The sequence below is a fragment of the Rosa chinensis genome, chromosome 4 (genome assembly GCF_002994745.2).
Source record: "Rosa chinensis cultivar Old Blush chromosome 4, RchiOBHm-V2, whole genome shotgun sequence".
Classification (NCBI taxonomy): Eukaryota; Viridiplantae; Streptophyta; class Magnoliopsida; order Rosales; family Rosaceae; genus Rosa; species Rosa chinensis.
In genome coordinates this window covers 13,794,016-13,817,596 of record NC_037091.1, presented here as the reverse complement: position 1 = coordinate 13,817,596, position 23,581 = coordinate 13,794,016, and the positions used below count along the sequence as shown (strand labels likewise).

General features: G+C 35.1%; 1 long non-coding RNA gene and 1 pseudogene across 4 annotated transcripts; both read left to right on the top strand.

Moving 5' to 3' along the window:
- Nucleotides 1-23,581, top strand: part of LOC112198838 — an 88,073-nt pseudogene that overhangs the window by 40,348 nt on the left and 24,144 nt on the right.
- LOC121052690 lies at nucleotides 19,668-22,377 on the top strand. Of its 4 annotated transcripts, XR_005809801.1 has the most exons (4): nucleotides 19,668-20,412; nucleotides 21,446-21,845; nucleotides 21,952-21,997; nucleotides 22,180-22,377. It is a non-coding gene; the product is annotated as an uncharacterized LOC121052690 (long non-coding RNA). The 4 variants fall into 4 exon arrangements; XR_005809799.1 differs by having other exon boundaries at nucleotides 21,446-21,997; XR_005809800.1 differs by lacking the exon at nucleotides 22,180-22,377 and having other exon boundaries at nucleotides 21,446-21,528; nucleotides 21,778-22,102.

Genomic DNA, 23,581 nt, shown 5'->3' with positions numbered 1-23,581 from the left:
TACTGGGATTATATTGATGCCTGGTCAAATGTTTTTTATCTTCAAAATAAAAACAGGCAGCATTCCTGGTTTGTTTTCTTTTGCAAAAACTTTCGCCCAAAATTTCCTTCATGGTTCAAATCATGGTGGCAGTACTTCGGTGCAACCGAAATTATTTTGCCTCCACCAATGAAAAGCTTGTTCAAATTCTTTCAAGAAAATTGTGAACTTTCTATCATCAAACCCTTTGATGCAATTTTTACTTTTTATGCCTTTCAAAATATTGCATGGATCATCTCGTGGGATATAATTGTATCTCCACCAAATCAAGACAGTTCAATGACACTGGTCAGAAGATTCAAACAGAAGTGGTGGGATGGCTTCACAGTTGACAAGTTCTCTGAAGAGTCTCTCCTCCAATGGTTCAAGACCCATCCTCAATATTGGAAGCAAGGATCAATAGTCCAAAGTCAAGAGCAAAGCCAATTCTTGTTACAAAAATCCAAGATTCAAAGTCAGCTAGCAGGCATCTCTTCCCCTCATGAGTATGCCCTGAAGCTCAAAGAAGTATTATCTCAAATATCACAAAGTGACAATGGAGATGACGACAATGACATCACGGATGAGGTTCAATCTCATTTCGCAAATCATGATCCAGATGCTTTTATCTTCGGCGAGTTTTAATCGCACAGCTGTCTCTCAAAAGATCTCAAATCAGACAAAACCCAAATCAGATCTGCAAACAGACAAGACCCAATGTTTACACATGTCCTAATCCTGATAATTGGGACATATGTGAATAGTGCCACCTCCCTCAAAATTCACCCTTTGATGACACGTTCCATGCTGGGAACACTCAAAAGCAAAAGCAAAGATTTCAAGCAAGACTTTCTTTTCAAAAGCAAGTGATGGTGACATGACCAAGATTTTCAAAGATGGTGACTTTACTCTCCAGCATGACTAAATTCATGCATGGCAAGAAACACGTCAAAAGTTGGTACACCAAAGTCTTCAAAGTCTGTCAAGATTGGCAGAATCGCGACAAAAGTCTTCAAAGCCTGACACGAATCACGACAAAAGTCGGCAAGATCTTATCTTGACGAATCTCTTCAAATCCAAAGAAGATCATTTTACTTTCCAGCTGTAAACTTGTAACAGTATTGTAATCGGCTATAAAAGGCCATCCAATGTACCAATGTAGGCAGAGTCTTTTAGAGACCTGAAGAGTTAACATCAGAGTTTCAAAAGAGAGTTAGTCTGAGAGTTGCATAGTAGCCTGCATACTTGCTCTCATCAAGATCAATCTTGTATTCAAATACTTGCATCAATCAAAGTTTCAACAATTTCAAGGTATCTTTGTTTCATAATTTTTATCATGTATTTACTATCACATTTAAGAGGTAAAATTACTGAATATCAATTTTATCTTCGTCGATTAAGAATTACAACAAAAGTTTGTTCAAGGAATGTATCCTGTTGTTCTTCTTCGTTGTCCACCAAATAGTTATGAGTATGATTGTTACAATTTATATTATATTTCTTCAATGAATTTTGAATGGAGAATTTCAATGATTCAAGGTCTATTAAATTATTATAGAGAAGAACTTTCAAAGTTAACCTGTTAGATGTTTAAGATAAACAAACTTAAAAGAGAAATTGCTAGGTACCAAAAACAACTTGAGCGAACCCAATTACAATTAAGATTTGTAGAAGCCAAATACCCTGTTGTCCTCCCTTCTGTGTGTTTTGATTTTGATCATTTTGATTTATACCTTGTACCCATAGTCGACTATGACTAGTGTATTTACCAACTCAATTTAATAATCAAATACTATTCAAATGAACTTTCCCTGTTTGCTTAGTAGTTCCAAATCTTGTCAACTTATTTCCAAATACTGTGAAGCCATTCCAAATCCAGTTAAGCCCCTCAATTCCAGTTTAGCTTAGCTTAAGCCCCAAATCCAGCTTAGCACCTGTACCCTGGGATACGTCTCTGGTATCAGAGCCAAAAGGCCGAGAGGGAAGTTAGTGAGAGAGAGACCCAAACCTTAGGAGGTTGTCCTTTGAGGAAGTAGCAACTTGTGTTCCCGGTAGTAAGTCGCAGAGAGGCGCAGTGAAACCGTTGGTAAGCTTGGGTGCCCCGTCAGAGACCTCAGCCTAAGAATTAAGTCAATCTCCCTCTAAAATCTCTTAAATCCCGATGACTTCTGAATCGAGTAGTATTTCAGATACTATGCTAAATTGTGAGGAGTGGTCTTCTTATAGCTTAACTGAAATTGTAGGAAATTGGAAATTACCCAAGAAAAGCTACAATGAAATATACAAAATAGGAACCTTTGACTTCAAAACTTTATACTCAATTAAGACACAAGAACAAACTATTGAAGTAGGTTCTGACCATCAAATTATTCAAATGTTCACTCAAAAAGCTTTAGCAGAACACAAAAAGAAAGACTACAAGTATTTGCATATACGTGCAGTACAAGTAGGAATTCAACCCTTGACCAGAAATGGTCTCAAAGCCTCTGTTTTTGTTGCTCTACGTGATTGTAGACACAGAAACTTTGAAGACTCAATTTTAGGACTAGTTGAATCAAGTCTATGCAATGGACCTATTCACTTTGAATGTTTTCCAAACTTTCCTGTGTCACTTAATGATCCAGGACTTTTAAAAGCTTTAACCCTAAATGTCAAAACACATGGTTATGACATGTCTCCAGGTGAACAACCCTTGGCTGTCATTTACCGAATTCACTACAGAGTAATGAATACTCTGTTAAGTGCAAAAGCTAAATCTACAGATCCCAAAGGTCAAACTCTATTATTAGAAACAGATATGAGAAAGTCAAATATTGTCATACCCAAAATGATAAAGTGGACTGACATTGAGCTACCCTCTGAGTGGAAGCTTGATGAGGCAGTTCCTCCAAAACCCATAGAAAGCCATCAAGTAGATTATATTTCCCAAAATTCTGATGGAAGTGTAAATATACGCTTTGCATCAAGTAGTTCAGGAAACAATCTGCTCTGCAGACAATTTTCAAGCTCAAATAGATCTACCCGATCAACCCCAATCTCACATGAAAATGAAAGAAATCTGAGAAACCTTAATTTAAGAAATTTAGATGAATCCTCCACAATACCAAGACCCTTCTATACCGTAGAAGAACAAGAAACTAGACAAGCTTCTCCAACTCAATCCTCAATGGCTGCAGAAGAAATTAGAGATCCTCAAATTTTTACAATATTAAAACCCTTTGAAATTGACAAAGAGTACCTAAGGAAAGACTTTTATTCTGACCAAAATAGTTCCAAACGTAAAGCCTTCTTTGCAATCTTTGACAAACAAGAAAGAGACCAAATTCAAGAAGAATACTATGCTTTTATGAACAAAAACAAATTAAATATTTATTTCTTTGATTGGTACTTTGACTTGTCCAAAACTGAAAATAATTCTAACAAGAAAATTAATGTAACAAACAAAGTCATAAAAACTTGGACTCTAGCAGATAGGAAAACCCTAGAAGCTAAGAGACCACCAATGGAAGAAATAAAAATTCCAATAAGAAAAGAAACAATTATTGCTTCTCCGTACAAAATGCAAAATGCGCTAGATAGACAAAAAGAAGCAACAAAAGATGATATTCAAAAACTCATGGAACAAAACAATTTTACAAACCAGTATTTAGATACGGTAGGAACCCAATTGGACCGTAGAGAAACATTAGTTAGGTCTGAATCTAGACCAGACCCAAAAGGAAAAAATAAAGAAATAAATGAGCCTATACTCAAACCCTTTCAACCAGATGAAAACCTTTCTCTAAAAAATGATAGTCAACTACTAGAAGAAATTGAACAACATTTAAAAAGATTAAATTTAAGTGAACCCACTAGTTCAAATCCTTCAAATTCCTTAAGAATCAATACCCTTTCTGACCTTAGAGAAGATTCAGATAGTGACTCTGACGTCAGTCAAATTGAAGAAAATTTCAAAATAGAAAAACTAAAGTTTCCCCCTTCAAGAAATTATTATCCAAGACCAACTCCAATAGATTTACAATTTGAAGAAGCAAAACTTGAAAAACATGCTGGATATTCTGCTGGTACTTTGTACGAGTGGAACATAGACAGCATGAGTCAATACAGAATCATCCAACACATCAATGAAATGTTAATGGTTAGCAATGTTTACAAAAATACAAAAACAGATAGAGAAATCGGTAACATCCTCGTAGCAGGATTTACTGGCCAATTGAAAGGATGGTGGGATAATTATCTCACATCTGATCAGCGTAATCAAATTTTAAGCAGTGTCAAAATAGAACAAACAACTGGTGCAATGATTGTTGACCAGCAAAATCTGCCTGTAACCGATGTAGTAGCAACGCTTTGTTACTCCATCATGACTCACTTTATAGGTGATCACAAAGCAATCAAAGATAGAATGGCCGAAACTCTTACAAATCTAAGATGTAAAAAGCTTCAAGATTTTCGTTGGTACAAAGATGTTTTCCTCTCAAAAGTCATGCTTAGAACTGACTCAAACCAACCTGTATGGAAAGAAAAATTCATATCAGGATTACCAAATCTTTTTGCTGAAAAAATTAGACAAAAGTTAAAACAAACTTATGGCAATGAAATTCCTTATGGAGATTTAACCTATGGACAGTTAATTAGTACGATTAACACCACAGGTTTAGAACTCTGTAATGATATTAGGTTAAAAGCCCAAATGAAAAAGAATCAAATCACAACAAAGAAAGAACTAGGATCTTTTTGTGAACAATTTGGATACCAATCTCTCAAATCTCCTTCTGGGAAAAAGCCAAAGCATCATAAAAAATATTCAAAATATTATAAAAAACGTAGATCAAACCCAGACAGAAAAGTCACATCTAAACCCTATACAAGCTCAAAACCTTATAAAAAATACAAAAGAAAATTTGTCAAGAAAGACTCAGGTCAAAACTCAAAACTTCCTATTTGCTACAAGTGTGGCAAAGCAGGACATTACAAAAAAGATTGTCGAGTCAAACAAAAAATCAATGCTTTAAATCTTGATGAAGAGACAAAAAACAAACTTCTCAAAATCATGCTTGATTCAGAATCAGATAGCTCAGACTATGACGACTCTGATTCAGAAGAAGCTTTGCAAATAGACGAAATTGACTTCTCAGAAACTTCAAGTTCTGATGAAGAAGAAATAGAATGTAAAATCTCAAAAGAAGGTATAAAAATTTGTAACTGCAAAAACAAATTAAAAATTCAAATGATTTCCCGAAAAACAAAAAATGAGTTTTTAGAAATAGCTGCAAAAATGGAAGACACAGAACTTCAAGCTCAATTTCTTACTATCTTCAAAGATTTAATTAAAGAAGATATAGGAAAAGATAATCAGTCAAATGACCTTTATAACATAAAAGATATTTTTCAAAGATTCGATAAAAGACAAAAATCTGAAGTCACAATTTCAGATTTACAACAAGAAATAAACCAAGTCAAGAAAGATATAATTCTTTTAAAAACCGAAATTACAGAACTCAAGAGTAAATCCACAAATGAAGAACCATCCAAAATTGAAGAAAAAGGAGAAAGTAGCCAAAACGATCAAAATATTCAAGAAAATGTGTTTAATGAACACAAGTTTAATGAACAATTTATTGGATTTATTACTAGAGTAACCTACCAAAAATGGAAAACATTAATAACTGTAGCAATTTCAGATTCTTATACTATCCAAATAGTTGCCTTGATTGATTCAGGAGCAGATATGAACTGTATTCAACAAGGTATAATACCTACCAAATATTGCGAAAAATCAAAAGAAAAACTCACTGGAGCAGAAGGATCAAAATTGAAAATACGATACAAATTACCAAAAGTTCATGTATGTGTAGATAATATCTGCATCCAAACATTTCTCACAGTTGTCACCAACTTAGACACTGAACTGATTCTAGGAACCCCTTTTATCAGTTTAATCCATCCATTTTTGACAACTGATGAAGGTCTAGAAACAACAATTTTAGGTCAAACAATTCGTTTTCCTTTTATTGAAAAGGCAAAAACTAAAAACTTAAACCTAATTCGAAATGCTGCAATCACCAAAAGGGTCAATTTAATTCAAAACAAAGAAAATCACATAAACTACCTCAAAGAAGATCTGCAAATTAAAAGAATTGAACATCAACTTCAACAGCCTTATTTACAAAATAGAATTAAAGAATTTAAAGAAAAATTAGAAAAGGAAGTAAGCTCAAATATCCCAAATGCTTTTTGGAATAGAAAAACTCACATGGTTGAACTACCATATGAAAAAGACTTTGACGAAAGAAAAATCCCAACAAAGGCAAGACCAATTCAAATGAATAATGAATTATTAGAATATTGCAAGAAAGAAATTCAAGATCTCTTAGACAAAAGGTTGATAAGACCTAGTAAATCTCCATGGAGTTGTTCAGCTTTTTATGTTCAGAAGGCATCTGAACTAGAAAGAGGAGCTCCAAGACTTGTAATTAATTACAAACCCTTAAACAAAGTCCTTCAGTGGATAAGATACCCAATTCCAAACAAAAGAGATTTACTCAAAAGACTAGTTCAAGCAAATGTTTTCTCAAAATTTGATATGAAATCTGGTTTTTGGCAAATCCAAATCGCAGAAAAAGACAAGTACAAAACAACATTTAATGTTCCCTTCGGACACTACGAATGGAATGTTATGCCCTTTGGACTCAAAAATGCCCCTTCAGAATTTCAAAATATGATGAATGACATCTTTAATCCTTATTCAAATTTTTCAATTGTTTACATAGATGATGTTTTAATCTTTTCAGAAAATATTGATCAACATTGGAAACATCTCTACAAATTCTTTCAAATTATTAAAACCAATGGATTAGTGTTGTCAGCACCAAAAATCAAATTATTTCAAACAGAAATTAGATTCTTAGGACACAATATCAAACAAGGTACTATAGTCCCAATCTCTAGAGCAATTGAGTTTGCTAACAAATTTCCTGATGAAATTAAGGATAAAACTCAATTACAAAGATTTTTAGGATGTCTCAATTATATCTCTGACTTCTATGAAAAACTAACCGTTGTGTGTAAACCCCTTTATCAAAGATTAAAGAAAACCCCTCCAGCATGGACAGATGCCCATACTCAAATAGTTAGAGAAGTCAAAGCTTATGTCAAAACCCTACCATGTCTAGGGCTACCAGACCCAGAGTCCTTTAAGATTGTCGAGACAGATGCGTCCGACATTGGATATGGTGGAATTTTAAAACAAAAATTAGCAGACAACCAACCTGAACAATTGGTTAGATTTACCTCAGGTTTATGGAACCAAGCTCAGCAAAATTATAGCATTATCAAAAAAGAAATTTTAGCTATAGTGCTATGTATCACAAAGTTTCAAGATGATCTTTTGAACAAAAGGTTTTTACTTCGCATTGATTGCAAAGCAGCAAAATCAGTCTTAGAAAAAGATGTTCAAAACCTTGCCTCTAAACAGATTTTTGCAAGATGGCAAGCAATACTTTCAGTATTTGATTTCGACATTGCATTCATCAAAGGAGAGAGCAATTCCCTTCCAGATTTTCTTACAAGAGAATTTTTACAGGGAAGATGAGTAAAAAAACCCATCCAACTTCAAAAGAATCCTATGTAATGACTCCCACAAGACCACAGCAAAGCAGACTGGTTTCCAATCCAAATACTTTAAATGTTGCTGGACAATTAGTTCCTATCAGGAACTCTTTCACTCCCTTAGTGGAGCAACCTCAAACGTTTGCTCAAAAATTCACTCAGCCAAAATCTTCTGTTTTACCTTCTTCAAGTCAAACAAAATCTTCAAACCTGCAAAAACCTTTTAAAAGCCCGTATTTTATCAAACCTGAAACCAAAACCATTCTGGTTATTGATCCAGAAATTTATGATACTGAACCGTATCAAATTCTTAGAAAAACAACTTATCCTCATTATTTTGTTACCAATGACCAAAACAAAAGCCAAAGGTTTTATGAATTTATCTTGGTTGATACCAATTCAATCACAATCACCCACAACCAAGACAAAGCAAGTGGCCAAATCTCTCATTCCATAATTCAAATTCGCCAAATTTTAACATTCGATGATTGGAATCAACACCCAATGACTCCCAAACGGTTTTCTCAAGATTTTATTCCTCAACAGTATACTTACTGGGATTATATTGATGCCTGGTCAAATGTTTTTTATCTTCAAAATAAAAACAGGCAGCATCCCTGGTTTGTTTTCTTTTGCAAAAACTTTCGCCCAAAATTTCCTTCATGGTTCAAATCATGGTGGCAGTACTTCGGTGCAACCGAAATTATTTTGCCTCCACCAATGAAAAGTTTGTTCAAATTCTTTCAAGAAAATTGTGAACTTTATATCATCAAACCCTTTGATGCAATTTTTACTTTTTATGCCTTTCAAAATATTGCATGGATCATCTCGTGGGATATAATTGTATCTCCACCAAATCAAGACAGTTCAATGACACTGGTCAGAAGATTCAAACAGAAGTGGTGGGATGGCTTCAGAGTTGACAAGTTCTCTGAAGAGTCCCTCCTCCAATGGTTCAAGACCCATCCTCAATATTGGAAGCAAGGATCAATAGTCCAAAGTCAAGAGCAAAGCCAATTCTTGTTACAAAAATCCAAGATTCAAAGTCAGCTAGCAGGCATCTCTTCCCCTCACGAGTATGCCCTGAAGCTCAAAGAAGTATTATCTCAAATATCACAAAGTGACAATGGAGATAACGACAATGACATCACGGATGAGGTTCAATCTCATTTCGCAAATCATGATCCAGATGCTTTTATCTTCGGCGAGTTTTAATTGCACAGCTGTCTCTCAAAAGATCTCAAATCAGACAAAACCCAAATCAGATCTGCAAACGGACAAGACCCAATGTTTACAGATGTCCTAATCCTGATAATTGGGACATATGTGAATAGTGCCACCTCCCTCAAAATTCACCCTTTGATGACACGTTCCATGCTGGGAACACTCAAAAGCAAAAGCAAAGATTTCAAGCAAGACTTTCTTTTCAAAAGCAAGTGATGGTGACATGACTAAGATTTTCAAAGATGGTGACTTTACTCTCCAGCATGACTAAATTCATGCATGGCAAGAAACACGTCAAAAGTTGGTACACCAAAGTCTTCAAAGTCTGTCAAGATTGGCAGAATCGCGACAAAAGTCTTCAAAGCCTAACACGAATCACGACAAAAGTCGGCAAGATCTTATCTTGACGAATCTCTTCAAATCCAAAGAAGATCATTTTACTTTCCAGCTGTAAACTTGTAACAGTATTGTAATCGGCTATAAAAGGTCATCCAATGTACCAATGTAGGCAGAGTCTTTTAGAGACCTGAAGAGTTAATATCAGAGTTCAAAAGAACTGAAAAAAGAGTTTTTGAGAGTTTGAGAGTTGCATAGTAGCCTGCATACTTGCTCTCATCAAGATCAATCTTGTATTCAAATACTTGCATCAATCAAAGTTTCAACAATTTCAAGGTATCTTTATTTCATAATTTTTATCATGTATTTACTATCACATTTAAGAGGTAAAATTACTGAATATCAATTTTATCTTCATCGATTAGAATTACAACAAAAGTTTGTTCAAGGAATGTATCCTGTTGTTCTTCTTCGTTGTCCACCAAATAGTTATGAGTATGATTGTTACAATTTATATTATATTTCTTCAATGAATTTTGAATGGAGAATTTCAATGATTCAAGGTCTATTAAATTATTATAGAGAAGAACTTTCAAAGTTAACCTGTTAGATGTTTAAGATAAACAAACTTAAAAGAGAAATTGCTAGGTACCAAAAACAACTTGAGCGAACCCAATTACAATTAAGATTTGTAGAAGACAAATACCCTGTTGTCCTCCCTTCTGTGTGTTTTGATTTTGATCATTTTGATTTATACCTTGTACCCATAGTCGACAATGACTGGTGTATTTACCAACTCAATTTAATAATCAAATACTATTCAAATGAACTTTCCCTGTTTGCTTATTAGTTCCAAATCTTGTCAACTTATTTCCAAATACTGTGAAGCCATTCCAAATCCAGTTAAGCCCCTCAATTCCAATTTAGCTTAGCTTAAGCCCCAAATCCAGCTTAGCACCTGTACCCTGGGATACGTCTCAGCCAAAATCTTCTGTTTTACCTTCTACAAGTCAAACAAAATTTTCAAACCTGCAAAAACCTTTTAAAAGCCCGTATTTTATCAAACCTGAAACCAAAACCATTCTGGTTATTGATCCAGAAATTTATGATACTGAACCGTATCAAATTCTTAGAAAAACAACTTATCCTCATTATTTTGTTACCAATGACTAAAACAAAAGCCAAAGTTTTTATGAATTTATCTTGGTTGATACCAATTCAATCACAATCACCCACAACCAAGACAAAGCAAGTGGCCAAATCTCTCATTCCAAAATTCAAATTCGCCAAATTTTAACATTCGATGATTGGAATCAACACCCAATGACTCCCAAACGGTTTTCTCAAGATTTTATTCCTCAACACTATACTTACTGAGATTATATTGATGCCTGGTCAAATGTTTTTTATCTTCAAAATAAAAACAGGCAGCATTCCTGGTTTGTTTTCTTTTGCAAAAACTTTCGCCCAAAATTTCCTTCATGGTTCAAATCATGGTGGCAGTACTTCGGTGCAACCGAAATTATTTTGCCTCCACCAATGAAAAACTTGTTCAAATTCTTTCAAGAAAATTGTGAACTTTCTATCATCAAACCCTTTGATGCAATTTTTACTTTTTATGCCTTTCAAAATATTGCATGGATCATCTCGTGGGATATAATTGTATCTCACTTCTTTGAGCTTCAGGGCATACTCATGAGGGGAAGAGATGCCTGCTAGCTGACAGAGCTCCTCTTTCTAGTTCAGATGCCTTCTGAACATAAAAAGCTGAACAACTCCATGGAGATTTACTAGGTCTTATCAACCTTTTGTCTAAGAGATCTTGAATTTCTTTCTTGCAATATTCTAATAATTCATTATTCATTTGAATTGGTCTGGCCTTTGTTGGGATTTTTCTTTCGTCAAAGTCTTTTTCATATGGTAGTTCAACCATGTGAGTTTTTCTATTCCAAAAAGCATTTGGGATATTTGAGTTTACTACCTTTTCTAATTTTTCTTTAAATTCTTTAATTCTATTTTGTAAATAAGGCTGTTGAAGTTGATGTTCAATTCTTTTAATTTGCAGATCTTCTTTGAGGTAGTTTATGTGATTTTCTTTGTTTTGAATTAAATTGACCCTTTTGGTGATTGCAGCATTTCGAATTAGGTTTAAGTTTCTAGTTTTTGCCTTTTCAATAAAAGGAAAACGAATTGTTTGACCTAAAATTGTTGTTTCTAGACCTTCATCAGTTGTCAAAAATGGATGGATTAAACTGATAAAAGGGGTTCCTAGAATCAGTTCAGTGTCTAAGTTGGTGACAACTGTGAGAAATGTTTGGATGCAGATATTATCTACACATACATGAACTTTTGGTAATTTGTATCGTATTTTCAATTTTGATCCTTCTGCTCCAGTGAGTTTTTCTTTTGATTTTTCGCAATATTTGGTAGGTATTATACCTTGTTGAATACAGTTCATATCTGCTCCTGAATCAATCAAGGCAACTATTTGGATAGTATAAGAATCTGAAATTGCTAGAGTTATTAATGTTTTCCATTTTTGGTAGGTTACTCTATTAATAAATCCAATAAATTGTTCATTAAACTTGTGTTCATTAAACACATTTTCTTGAATATTTTGATCGTTTTGGCTACTTTCTCCTTTTTCTTCAATTTTGGATGGTTCTTCATTTGTAGATTTACTCTTGAGTTCTGTAATTTCGGTTTTTAAAAGAATTATATCTTTCTTGACTTGGTTTATTTCTTGTTGTAAATCTGAAATTGTGACTTCAGATTTTTGTCTTTTATCGAATCTTTGAAAAATATCTTTTATGTTATAAAGGTCATTTGACTGATTATCTTTTCCTATATCTTCTTTAATTAAATCTTTGAAGATAGTAAGAAATTGAGCTTGAAGTTCTGTGTCTTCCATTTTTGCAGCTATTTCTAAAAACTCATTTTTTGTTTTTCGGGAAATCATTTGAATTTTTAATTTGTTTTTGCAGTTACAAATTTTTATACCTTCTTTTGAGATTTTACATTCTGTTTCTTCTTCATCAGAACTTGAAGTTTCTGAGAAGTCAATTTCGTCTATTTGCAAAGCTTCTTCTGAATCAGAGTCGTCATAGTCTGAGCTATCTGATTCTGAATCAAGCATGATTTTGAGAAGTTTTTTTTTTGTCTCTTCATCAAGATTTAAAGCATTGATTTTTTGTTTGACTCGACAATCTTTTTTGTAATGTCCTGCTTTGCCACACTTGTAGCAAATAGGAAGTTTTGGGTTTTGACCTGAGTCTTTCTTGACAAATTTTCTTTTGTATTTTTTATAAGGTTTTGAGCTTGTATAGGGTTTAGATGTGACTTTTCTGTCTGGGTTTGATCTACGTTTTTTATAATATTTTGAATATTTTTTATGATGCTTTGGCTTTTTCCCAGAAGGAGATTTGAGAGATTGGTATCCAAATTGTTCACAAAAAGATCCTAGTTCTTTCTTTGTTGTGATTTGATTCTTTTTCATTTGGGCTTTTAACCTAATATCATTATAGAGTTCTAAACCTGTGGTGTTAATCGTACTAATTAACTGTCCATAGGTTAAATCTCCATAAGGAATTTCATTGCCATAAGTTTGTTTTAACTTTTGTCTAATTTTTTCAGCAAAAAGATTTGGTAATCCTGATATGAATTTTTCTTTCCATACAGGTTGGTTTGAGTCAGTTCTAAGCATGACTTTTGAGAGGAAAACATCTTTGTACCAACGAAAATCTTGAAGCTTTTTACATCTTAGATTTGTAAGAGTTTCGGCCATTCTATCTTTGATTGCTTTGTGATCACCTATAAAGTGAGTCATGATGGAGTAACAAAGCGTTGCTACTACATCGGTTACAGGCAGATTTTGCTGGTCAACAATCATTGCACCAGTTGTTTGTTCTATTTTGACACTGCTTAAAATTTGATTACGCTGATCAGATGTGAGATAATTATCCCACCATCCTTTCAATTGGCCAGTAAATCCTGCTACGAGGATGTTACCGATTTCTCTATCTGTTTTTGTATTTTTGTAAACATTGCTAACCATTAACATTTCATTGATGTGTTGGATGATTCTGTATTCACTCATGCCGTCTATGTTCCACTCGTACAAAGTACCAGCAGAATATCCAGCATGTTTTTCAAGTTTTGCTTCTTCAAATTGTAAATCTATTGGAGTTGGTCTTGGATAATAATTTCTTGAAGGGGGAAACTTTAGTTTTTCTATTTTGAAATTTTCTTCAATTTGACTGACGTCAGAGTCACTATCTGAATCTTCTCTAAGGTCAGAAAGGGTATTGATTCTTAAGGAATTTGAAGGATTTGAACTAGTGGGTTCACTTAAATTTAATCTTTTTAAATGTTGTTCAATTTCTTCTAGTAGTTGACTATCATTTTTTAGAGAAAGGTTTTCATCTGGTTGAAAGGGTTTGAGTATAGGCTCATTTATTTCTTTATTTTTTCCTTTTGGGTCTGGTCTAGATTCAGACCTAACTAATGTTTCTATACGGTCCAATTGGGTTCCTACCGTATCTAAATACTGGTTTGTAAAATTGTTTTGTTCCATGAGTTTTTGAATATCATCTTTTGTTGCTTCTTTTTGTCTATCTAGCGCATTTTGCATTTTGTACGGAGAAGCAATAATTGTTTCTTTTCTTATTGGAATTTTTATTTCTTCCATTGGTGGTCTCTTAGCTTCTAGGGTTTTCCTATCTGCTAGAGTCCAAGTTTTTGTGACTTTGTTTGTTACATTAATTTTCTTGTTAGAATTATTTTCAGTTTTGGACAAGTCAAAGTACCAATCAAAGAAATAAATATTTAATTTGTTTTTGTTCATAAAAGCATAGTATTCTTCTTGAATTTGGTATCTTTCTTGTTTGTCAAAGATTGCAAAGAAGGCTTTACGTTTGGAACTATTTTGGTCAGAATAAAAGTCTTTCCTTAGGTACTCTTTGTCAATTTCAAAGGGTTTTAATATTGTAAAAATTTGAGGATCTCTAATTTCTTCTGCAGCCATTGAGGATTGAGTTGGAGAAGCTTGTCTAGTTTCTTGTTCTTCTACGGTATAGAAGGGTCTTGGTATTGTGGAGGATTCATCTAAATTTCTTAAATTAAGGTTTCTCAGATTTCTTTCATTTTCATGTGAGATTGGGGTTGATCGGGTAGATCTATTTGAGCTTGAAAATTGTCTGCAGAGCAGATTGTTTCCTGAACTACTTGATGCAAAGCGTATATTTACACTTCCATCAGAATTTTGGGAAATATAATCTACTTGATGGCTTTCTATGGGTTTTGGAGGAACTGCCTCATCAAGCTTCCACTCAGAGGGTAGCTCAATGTCAGTCCACTTTATCATTTTGGGTATGACAATATTTGACTTTCTCATATCTGTTTCTAATAATAGAGTTTGACCTTTGGGATCTGTAGATTTAGCTTTTGCACTTAACAGAGTATTCATTACTCTGTAGTGAATTCGGTAAATGACAGCCAAGGGTTGTTCACCTGGAGACATGTATTTTGGCTGAGTAAATTTTTGAGCAAACGTTTGAGGTTGATCCACTAAGGGAGTGAAAGAGTTCCTGATAGGAACTAATTGTCCAGCAACATTTAAAGTATTTGGACTGGAAACCAGTCTGCTTTGCTGTGGTCTTGTGGGAGTCATTGCATTGGATTCTTTTGAAGTTGGATGGGTTTTTTCACTCATCTTCCCTGTAAAAATTCTCTTGTAAGAAAATCTGGAAGGGAATTGCTCTCTCCTTTGATGAATGCAATGTCGAAATCAAATACTAAAAGTATTGCTTGCCATCTTGCAAAAATTTGTTTAGAGGCAAGGTTTTGAACATCTTTTTCTAAGACTGATTTTGCTGCTTTGCAATCAATGCGAAGTAAAAACCTTTTGTTCAAAAGATCATCTTGAAACTTTGTGATACATAGCACTATAGCTAAAATTTCTTTTTGATAATGCTATAATTTTGCTGAGCTTGGTTCCATAAACCTGAGGTAAATCTAACCAATTGTTCAGGTTGGTTGTCTGCTAATTTTTGTTTTAAAATTCCACCATATCCAATGTCGGACGCATCTGTCTCGACAATCTTAAAGGACTCTGGGTCTGGTAGCCCTAGACATGGTAGGGTTTTGACATAAGCTTTGACTTCTCTAACTATTTGAGTATGGGCATCTGTCCATGCTGGAGGGGTTTTCTTTAATCTTTGATAAAGGGGTTTACACACAACGGTTAGTTTTTCATAGAAGTCAGAGATATAATTGAGACATCCTAAAAATCTTTGTAATTGAGTTTTATCCTTAATTTCATCAGGAAATTTGTTAGCAAACTCAATTGCTCTAGAGATTGGGACTATAGTACCTTGTTTGATATTGTGTCCTAAGAATCTAATTTCTGTTTGAAATAATTTGATTTTTGGTGCTGACAACACTAATCCATTGGTTTTAATAATTTGAAAGAATTTGTAGAGATGTTTCCAATGTTGATCAATATTTTCTGAAAAGATTAAAACATCATCTATGTAAACAATTGAAAAATTTGAATAAGGATTAAAAATATCATTCATCATATTTTGAAATTCTGAAGGGGCATTTTTGAGTCCAAAGGGCATAACATTCCATTCGTAGTGTCCGAAGGGAACATTTAATGCTGTTTTGTACTTGTCTTTTTCTGCGATTTGGATTTGCCAAAAACCAGATTTCATGTCAAATTTTGAGAAAACATTTGCTTGAACTAGTCTTTTGAGTAAATCTCTTTTGTTTGGAATTGGGTATCTTATCCACTGAAGGACTTTGTTTAAAGGTTTGTAATTAATTACTAGTCTTGGAGCTCCTCTTTCTAGTTCAGAAGCCTTCTGAACATAAAAAGCTGAACAACTCCATGGAGATTTGCTAGGTCTTATCAACCTTTTGTCTAGAAGATCTTGAATTTCTTTTTTGCAATATTCTAATAATTCATTGTTCATTTGAATTGGTCTTGCCTTTGTTGGTATTTTTCTTTCGTCAAAGTCTTTTTCATATGGTAATTCAACCATGTGGGTTTTTCTATTCCAAAAAGCATTTGGGATGTTTGAGCTTACTTCCTTTTCTAATTTTTCTTTAAATTCTTTAATTCTATTTTGTAAATAAGGCTGTTGAAGTTGATGTTCAATTCTTTTAATTTGTAGATCTTCTTTGAGGTAGTTTATGTGATTTTCTTTGTTTTGAATTAAATTGACCCTTTTGGTGATTGCAGCATTTCGAATAAGGTTTAAGTTTCTAGTTTTTGCCTTTTCAATAAAAGGAAAACGAATTGTTTGACCTAAAATTGTTGTTTCTAGACCTTCATCAGTTGTTAAAAATGGATGGATTAAACTGATAAAAGGGGTTCCTAGAATCAATTCAGTATCTAAATTGGTGACAACTGTGAGAAATGTTTTTCTTTTGATTTTTCGCAATATTTGGTAGGTATTATACCTTGTTGAATACAGTTCATACCTTATTATTATTATATATTTTTTATTTTTTATTTTTTATTTTTTATTTTTTTTGTATAATGGGGACCAGAGGCCCAAGCAAAGAAACAAAAGAAAACTAGCTATCGGTGCCAATGGTCACTCTAGATCGAACAACACCAACGATGTCATCAAGAAGAATATTAATCACAAAGGTATAATGGGGACTTTGAAGGATGCAAATTCCCAGTGAGTTTGAAACACTAGCTTTGGCCAGAGCATCAGCTGCCATATTCTTCTCTCTACTAACGTGATTAACCTGGACATAAGAGAAGAGCTGCAATAGCTGTTGACAATTTCTCAGTAAAGTTCCCAAGGGATGAAGAGCAATGTCTTCTTGTTTGACGAGTTGGACTAGCACAGAAGAGTTGAATTCCACGTCAAGTTGAGTGATAGAAGCATCAAGTGCAAGTTTCAAACCATAAAATAATCCCCAAGCCTTTGCCTGCAGCACTTCTCCATAACCAATGTTGCACATAAATCCACTAATCCAAATCCTAGAAGAGTCCCTAATGAGAGCTTATGAGCCAATACTTCCAGCACTAGTTTTAGAACCATTTACATTAAGTTTGAAGAGATTATTCACAGGCCTAACCCATGATAACAACTCAATCTGTAAAGTTCTTTGAGTCACTGGTTTACAAGTAGCTTTAAAATACTCAGAAGCATAACCAACAATTACTTCAGAAATATTGTGGGGAGCACAAAAATTTTGTTCGAATATACCCTTACATCTCCATTTCCATATATACCAGCAGCAGAAAATGAAGATAGAGTTCCAAGGAAATTCTTGAAATCTCGCGTTTTTTTGAAATAAGTTAGCATAAAGCCATCCATTCCAATCCAAGGAAAAAGTAAGTCTCACTGACATAGGGATCTTGATAGAATTCCATACCTGTTTAGCTCTCACACAGTCTCTAAACATATGCACAAGAGTTTCTTCTTGGTTAGCAAAATAATGACAGAAGGGATTTCCAACAATGTGCCTTTTGTATTGTTGCTCATTAGTTAAGATTCTTCCCTATAAAACCATCCAAAGAAAGATTTTTAATTTTGGGTGGCACATTGAACTTCTAGATTGCTTTCCACCTCCTAGCAATATGATCTTGACCTTCACATAACAGTTGGTAGGCTGACTTGACTGAGAAATTGCTTGAAGAAGTTCCTCCCCACATGAGCTTGTCAGGGTCATTAGAAAGAGAGATGGGAATACAAGTGATTTTATTAATAAGATCAGCAGGAAGACACCTTTGAAGCAAGATCATATTCCAATCACCATTATTCCAGAAGTCTTGAACAACAACATTATCATCCATGTGAGTAGGGATATTAATAGATTGACTAATAATGCCACACGGGGACCAACGTTCATGCCAGAATTTTATAGTAGCACCATTCCCAACTCTCCAATATAGCCCATGCCTTAGGAGATCAGCACCATAACAAATTCCATACCAAGTGCTAGAGCAATTTTTTGGTTTTTGGTAGTCTTGCTTTAGAATCGAATCAGCTCGAATATATTTTTCTCTTAATAGCCTGCACCAAAGGCCATTATCACCTTGAGTTAATCTCCAGCTTGCCTTAGCAAGCAAAGCTTTATTTATATCTGCAACCTTTTTGATTCCTAATCCACCACATTCTTTTGACCTGCAAACAGCATTCCAGTTAGTGAGATGAACTTTTCTATTTTGAGCAGTGTCTCCCCAAAGGAAATCCCTATTGAGTTTATCCAAACTATTAAGGATGTGAGCATGGAGTTTTGTTGTTTACATAGCATAAAGGGGTATTGTAGCAGTGACGGCTTGGATAAGAGTTAATCTGCCAGCCATAGTGAGGGTTTTACTTTTCCAACTAGCTAATCTAGCTTGGACTTTATCAAGAATTGAAGCATAGGTGTTCTTTGTTACTCTAGAGTGAACCAAGGCATTCCAAGGTACATTCCCAAATCCTTGGTCAGAGGAGAACCACAAATAGTGCTAATTTCCTTGGCAAATTCACTCACGACATTAGGAGAATAATAAACCATAGACTTTTCAAAATTGACGGTTTGGCCAGATAAACTACATAACAAATCCACACATTGCTTTAGAACATGAGCTTGTTGAATACTAGCCTAAGAGAATAAGATAAGATCAACAGCAAAGAAAAGGTGGGAAAAATAGGGACTAGTTGGAGAAGAAGGAACAGGTTTCCATTGATTTACCTCTATAGCAGAAATTAATGAGGTGGGACAATCTCTCCACACATAACACAAAAATGTAAAGGGATAAAGGGTCTCCTTGCCTAATGCCTCTTCCACCCACAAAGGTTTCAATTAATTCTCCATTGACAATGATTTGATAGCTAGTAGAAGTAATGCAACTCATGATTAGCTTGACTAGCTTCAGAGGAATTTGCACTTCAGACAAAACTTGTTCAATAAACTGCTAATTCAGCTTATCATATGCCTCAGATAAATCAATTTTCCAAGCCAAGAAGCCCTTCTTTCCCTTAGTATTCCTGCATTTATGAATTAATTTGTGAGCCCCTGAAAATTTTGTTCAATTTTTGAAGGTAATTTTTTGCTAATAAGATTTTCGCAAGGTGATTTAAGTGAAGAAATCGATTTCGGAGATTGTTTTAGTGTCGAGACCACCTATTAGGCCTTATGATAGTTTGGGCCGAGATTCTTTCATTTGGGCCTAGAAGGTTACAAAAGTTTAGTGAGGCGACCATTTGTTGAAGTTTCGAAGACGATAAATTGAGTTGTAACAAAGTTTTGGATTTTGAGTTTTTACGAGATCGAGTTTTGGGCCTATGACGAAATCGAGAATTAACTTAGGAAGTTTCCAACGAAAAACGAATAAAAAAAAAGTTACGAGTCCAAAACCGAAAGCAGTTGGCTAGAGGAGTTTTTTAATTCGTCGCAAGGGCAAAGTGGGTATTTCACTTACATAAGTATAAATGGAAAGTTAACAAGGAGAAAACCCTAAAATCCTATTCTCTTCCTCTCTCCTCTCTTGGCCGCGTCCCTCTCTCTCTCCCCGTCCCCTATCCTTTTCTTCTTCTTCCCTCTGCAATCACCGGAGAACACCATCTCTGGCCACCATACAACGTCACTGCCACCCCCAATCGACACAGCACCTAAACCCAACCAAAGCCCAAGCCTCACCATCGACATGCACTGCCGGCAGCCTCCATAAGCGACAACCCAAGGGTGCGATGCCAATGTTCCTCGACCCTCGCCGGTTTCGGGTGATTTCCTTGCCCTTTCGCCACCGTCATTCTACTCAGCAAGCAAAGCGAAGCAAAACCCAGAAACTCCTCTTTGCCGCTGACGCCTGACGATACCGTTCAAGCATCACCAGAGGTCTCAACTCTGCATGCCTTCGATCTCCAATTTCCAACTCGAATTGAGCTCAACGACTTCCCTAATCGGAATCAGAGCCTTGTCAACCACCAAAACCCCATAGTTTCAATCTCTGGTTCCAACCAGAGACGCCGCACCCGCCACCACTGGTGCATGGACCACCGTAGCTCCGCCTTTCACGGTTGCCGGATTTTCAGGACTTCTCGGTTAGGTAATTTAGTGATTTCTCTTTAGCCGGAGCTTCTGGTTTGAGTAGAGTGAACCTTAATAACATGTTGTTTAATTTGGAGTATAAGGTTTGTGGAATCTGCGTTTTTGAAGATTTTGGAGAAGAAGGAATTGTTGGGTCAGTTTAGATTTGAATCGGAAATGGTAAGGTTTAAAAGCAGACTCTGTTTTGGTTACAAGATTGGTCAGTGGTTGGTTGTTAATCCTTTGGTGCCTTAGGTGTTAAAACGATTGTGGTGGTGACTTGTTGCATTGAAGAATTGATCTCTGAATCTGAAAAGAAGAATGATAAGGGTCTGGGCACTTGAAACTATCTTGCCGTATATTGCATGTACTTGGTGAAGTTCTATTTTTGTAGAACGTTCGAAATGAAAGTGGTAGGTGTTGTTTGAATGGTGTAGGAAACTTTGCATGATAGTGGAAAAGGATGAAATCAGTTTAGTATAGAGGAAATTGGTCTTGTGAATTAGCAAAAATTCGTTATCAACATTGAAATGTAAAATAAGAATGTCTATAACTATCATTTCGGATACCACGGTTGTAAGAAAGAAGTGAGTTGGTTATTGTTAACGAAAATGTAAATTGCTCAAGTTCATAAGGAATTGGTATCCGAAATGAAGTTATATTGGCTAATGATTATTGGGCCGAACTTAATAAGAAGTTCGTTTAGTAAATACTTTGACGATTAAAAGGGAAATTAAGGAAGCTAAGGTATACCAAGAAAATAGAAAGGTCTAAGAAGTTGACCTAAAATTTAATTTCGGATCATAGCTTTGTTAATTTCTCTATGTCCCGAAAATTGAGAGAAATTTATTTAGTAGAATGTTCGGGAATGGAAATTGCCATTTGTTTTCTTAAAGTAAAAAGGGTAAAGAAATGAAGGTCAAGGTGCTAAGTATAATCACCATATCTCAAATGGTTCAAATGCCATTTCACTTGGATTATTTGGGAATGGTAAGTGTATTTGTTGCTTAAGAAAGGAATGCTAGATAATGGCATCAAATATTTAACCCGAACTATATTATCGAAAGAAATATGATCACCATATCTCGAATGAGCTTACAATTCTAACTGAATTGTTCGGAATGGTTTCTAATAATTATCGATCATGGGTTATTTGGTGAATTTTAAAGTGAGTTATGAATTAATTACTTATCGGATATAATTTTTGTTAAAGGACTCGAGCGTGTGCACGTGAAATTGGAAGAAGTATCGAAAGTTGGAAACGAAGCTAAGTTTGGGCGAGCACTCCAATTGCAGGTAGGGTGAGTTGTCTCTTCCTTGTTAGAGACTTTTCTATATGTGGAATGCTCTAGTATGATAGTATGTTGCCTGCAAATACGTTTTTGGTTGTTCATCAGTCGACGCCTCGTGATATCTATGTTTGCGTAACTGATAATTGCTGATTGCGAAAACCGAGGCTAGACTTGTATGTTGAGATACTGTACCCATTGTATGTTTGTACTTGTGACCTGAAAGTGAATAGGACCTAAACACGTTAATTCCTAGGCATCCCACGGTGTTGATAACCGTGAACCTCCGGAGGTGGCTGTGCTTCTATGTACGTCAAGGAAAAGGTAAGTACTGACGGTGAACCAGCCATAGGACACTTAGGGCTAGGAAATGGACATTTTCACTATTTGTAGTCAGAAGCACTACAGAGTAGTTGGTTGGTTCTCGAAGGATGACGAATCGAGCCAGTCACCAATTGTTTTAGAGTAGCCAGCAGGTAAGTATCTCGGAGCTCCAAGTTGTGTGAAGCATGATGCGTATGTTTTATAAAAGAGAATAAATGTTTGTAGTTGCCTCTTTTTAAAGTATTTTCGATAAACGTGCACAATATTATGTAGTAAATATTTTCCAAGTATATTATTTTTCAAACCTAGTATGGTTGGGTCGGCCCTACAACAGTGTGCAGGTTTCGAGCATGTGGTCGAGAGCGTACAGAGGAGGCACATGGCCCGGCTTGGCGCATTCCTCTTTGACTTTATTAAAAGAAGGTTTTGGTCCCTTATCGGATTTTGAAGTAACTTATTTATTTACTTTTTATTTATTTATTTGTTTTCTACTAGCTTATTTACAAAATTTCGGGAGACCCGTAACCCTAGGGCTCGTCTCTCATACTTGTATTTACTTAGTGATTTGTTATTTTCCAAATTGGGCTCCTATTGTAAGCCCAAATCCTTTAGCCCACTTTAAATTCCGCTTTTGAAAATATGCTATTCGGTTGCTAGATGATTTGCCCAAAGAAAATATTTTGTAAACCAACAAACTAAACCCAAAAGGCCTTGCGGTTTTGGGTTGATGAGTCATCGGGATATCATTCGTGATATGTCGGTTTCTCATTGGCTCGGGGTCGTGGCGCTGTGGGACCCCTCTCTCAGGTCACCACATAATTCTTGTGCAATCACAATATTATCAGCAATTTTTCTACCCGGTACAAAGCTTACCTGGTTAGGACTAATCCATTTGTGCATCAAAGGTTAATTCTATGCACAATGATTTTTGATATAATTTTATAAATGGTGCACCAAAGACTAATTGGTCTAAAAAGTTGCATATGTTGGGGCCCTTGAGTTTTTGGCACGAGCGTAATGAGAGTATGATTCAAGCCATTAGCTAGGGATCTCACCAGTATTGAAAGCATTGCTAACCACATTGAAGATATCTTTGGCACACCAGTCCTAGTGTTTCTGGAAGAAAAGAGCAGGAAAAACATCAACACCTGGAGCTTTGAATCCACCAATCTTGAACCAAGCAGTTTGTACGTTAGTCATAGTTACAGATCTGTCCATCCATTGTAGGTCATGTGGACTAATAGTTGGGAAAAGAAAGGGAATATGGAATCTCAAATCAGGTCTCTCTTCGGCTGCAAATAGATTAAGAAAAAAATCTCTAGCAATTACTTTCATAGTAGAGGGATCATTAGACCAAACTCCATCAGCATTAAATAAACCATCAATTTTATTCCTTCTCCTTTTGATCATGGTGGTTATTCCTTTTTCTAATCATGGTGGTTAGATGAAAAAATTTTGTGTTTCGATATCCATCTTGAAGCCACTTATCCCTATATTTCTGTCTCCAGAAAATAGCCTCATCATCCCTTATTTACTCTTATTGAGATATTAGATCCTTCTCAAGGTTTTGCAGAAACTTATTTGATCTTCTACCCATATTTCTTTGAATCCACATAGCCTTGCCAATAGTCTTCTCTTTCTTATGAAAATGTTACCATAAATATTCTTATTCCAGTCAAATAAGGTAGAAGCTAGGGTTCTTGTTTTCTCCATAGCATTCCCATTAATACCATTCC